Source organism: Pongo abelii, chromosome 1 (assembly GCF_028885655.2).
Source record: "Pongo abelii isolate AG06213 chromosome 1, NHGRI_mPonAbe1-v2.0_pri, whole genome shotgun sequence".
Taxonomy (NCBI): domain Eukaryota; kingdom Metazoa; phylum Chordata; class Mammalia; order Primates; family Hominidae; genus Pongo; species Pongo abelii.
In genome coordinates this window covers 224,614,116-224,617,234 of record NC_071985.2, presented here as the reverse complement: position 1 = coordinate 224,617,234, position 3,119 = coordinate 224,614,116, and positions in this window count along the sequence as shown.

The following is a 3,119-nucleotide window of genomic DNA, read 5'->3' as shown; positions in this document are numbered from 1 at the left end:
TGATGCCTGCTGGCTGTCTATTCGTTTGCTTGGGCAGCTTGGGCCCTCCAGGTAGGGCAGGGTCCCTGCTAAGGGGGCTCTCATCCACTTTCTCTTTCCTCTTCAATGGGGGGCTCTGGAGTGGGGGGCTCTGGGGTTGGGGTGGCCACAATGTGACTTGACAGTGTCCCTGGAGGGGCTTAGGGATTTGGACAGGAGACTCGCTGCCTGGCTGAGCCTGGGCCGGAAGGACACCCCAGAGTTTGCTGCGCAGACAGGAAGGGTGTCCAGGCAGGAAGCGCTCAGCTCAGCTCTTCAGAAAAGCCTGAGCCCACCAGTCATCCCTGACCGTCCTTGCCCCTGGCTGCAGGGACCAGGCTCAGGTTGTGAAAAAGACCTTGTCTTCCTCAGACAGGGCTTGGAGCTGCTGCACGGCTCCATGCTGAGGCAGCGGGGATGGGGAATGGCCAGGGTGTCACAGCACAAGCTCTGGGGTCACCTTTCTGGTGAGTGGGATCTGCATTTCTGTTGGCTTCAGTTTGATACGGGAGTAACAGGATGGCCATCCAGGGCTGATATGGGGACCCTTAAGCCACAGCACAATGCAAAGGGAGTTCTACCAAGGTGGGCTGTCATTCTGGCCCAGGGTCCAGTGGGCAGGAGGACCACAGCCAGCGAGCAAGGGGACCGGCTCCCAGGGGCCAGCAGGCCCAACCTGAACCAGACCCTGAGGGCAGATGAGGGTGCAGGGCTGGGCCGGCTCCCCATCAGGAGCTGCCTGCAGCAGGAGCCACAAACGCCTCTGAGCTCACTGACCTCGGGTCCTCAAGATGTTGGGAACATCATGTTTAAACCTGAGGCTCAGACGTCCAGCAGCCTCTTCAGCTCCTACCCCGGCCTGACGAGGAGAGGCCAGGTGAGGGCAGCAGAGAGCCGAGTGCCGTCAGCTGTGAGGGTTCTCCCCAACTTGGGAGCACCAGTAGTAACGCCATCTATGGTTTTCTTATCAAAAGGTAACACATTTATGTAGAAAACCTAGAAATAGAAGTGAGCAAAAGAGAAAATGCCTCATTTCCTGGCATTAAGATATTGGCGTCTCTTCTTTGTGGTGGTTCTGTTTGAGACAGGGTCTCGCTGTCCCCAGGCTGGAGTGCAGTGATGCAGTCATAGCTCACTGCAGCCTCAACCTCAGGGGCTCAAACATTCCTCCCGCCTCAGCCCTCCCAGTAGCTGGGAATACAGGTGCACACCACCACACGCAGCTAATTTTTGTTGTATTTTTTGTAGAGAAGAGGTTTCACCATGTTGCCCAGGCTGGTTTCGAACTCCTGAGCTCAAGCAATCCACCCACCTCAGCCTCCCAAAGTCCTGGGACTATAGGTATGAGCCACTGTGCCTGGCCAGAATCTTCAGTAGAATGATTTACCTCTCAAGGATTATCCCAAGGGCCCATTGCAGTAGCTCATGCCTGTAATCCCAGCACTTTGAGAGGCCAAGGCAGGAGGATCTCTTGAGCCCAGGAGTTCAACAGCAGCCTGGGTAATATAGTGTAAACTCGTCTCTACAAAAACTTAAGAAAAGTAGCTGGGGCCGGGCACAGTGGCTCACACCTGTAATCCTAGCACTTTGGGAGGCCGAGGCGGGTGGATCATGAGGTCAGGAGATCGAGACCATCCTGGCTAACACGGTGAAACCGCGTCTCTAAAAATACAAAAAATTAGCCAGGCGTGGTGGCGGGTGCCTGTAATCCCAGCTACTCGGGAGGCTGAGGCAGGAGAATGGCGTGAACCTGGGAGGCGGAGCTTGCAGTGAGCTGAGATCGTGCCACTGCACTCCAGCCTGGGCGACAGAGTGAGACTCCGTCTCAAAAAAAAAAAAAAAAAAAAAAGCTGGGTGTGGTAGCACATGCCTGTCGTCCCAGCTACTCGGGAAGCTGAGGTGGGAGGATTGCTTGAGTCCCTGGGGGGTCATGGCTGCAGTGAGCTGTGATTGCACCACTGCCCAGCCTGAGTGACAAGAGCAAGACCCTGTCTCTAAAAAATAAGATGCTAAAGCTTTTTGTGTGTTGCATTACAGAAAGGTACAGAAAAATTAGTTTTGTACTTGAGCTGGGTTTTGCTTTAGAAACGTGCCCCTGGTTCCCAGGCATCTTCCACCGTTCAGTTGAAAGCTTATCAGAAGATCAGGAAGGAACTTGGAGAGGTGAAGAGAGGCAGGCAGGGTGCCCGGCACCACCCCTCTCTAGCAGAGAAGCTCAGTTTTCTTAGGCAGGGTTTCAACTGAGAAGAATTTACAGGTTACAGTAAAGAAATCACCTTGGGCCGGGTGTGGTGGCTCACGCCTGCAATCCCAGCACTTTGGGAGGCCGAGGTGGGCAGATCACCAGAGGTCGGGAGTTTGAGACCAGCCTGACCAACATGGAGAAACCCCATCTCCACTAAAAAAAAATAATACAAAATTAGCCAGGCGTGGTGGAGCATGCCTGTAGTCCTAGCTACTTGGGAGGCTAAGGCAGGAGAATTGCTTGAACCCGAGAGGCGGAGGTTGCAGTGAGCCAAGATCACATCATTGCACTCCAGCCTGGGCTACAAGAGCGAAACTCCACTTATAAATAAATAAATAAATAAATAAATAAATAAATAAATAAATAAAGCCTTCTTAGTTTTGGTGGATTTTAGCCAGCTTCTTTACTGCAAACTGTTTTATCAGTAAGGTCTTCATGACCTGTGTCTTGTGCTAACCCACTTTTTTCTGTTTTATATCAGAAAAGTCTACCGATTTTTCTTTTAAGTTCAAAAACTACTATAGCATACCACTCACCATACCAACCTACTAGCCATGTGACGCTAAACCCCTCTGTGCAACAGGAAAGGGCCTAGGTGACCCCCTGTTTCTTCTGAGGGACGATCAGAGGCAGGAACTCTCCCCCCACCCCCACCACAGGTGTCTTCTGTGAGGTCCAGAGTGGCTCTACCACTGCAAAATGCTTTCTGTGATTTCAGCTGAGGATATCTTGCTACAAAGGCAGAGGGAAGTGGGGAAAGCTGTTTTCAGTCCTTAAAGGGCTGAAGTGCAGCCCCCTGAGCTTGGTGCCAACTTGGTGTTCTCCACACACCCTTTCACCAGCCCCCAAGTGTGCA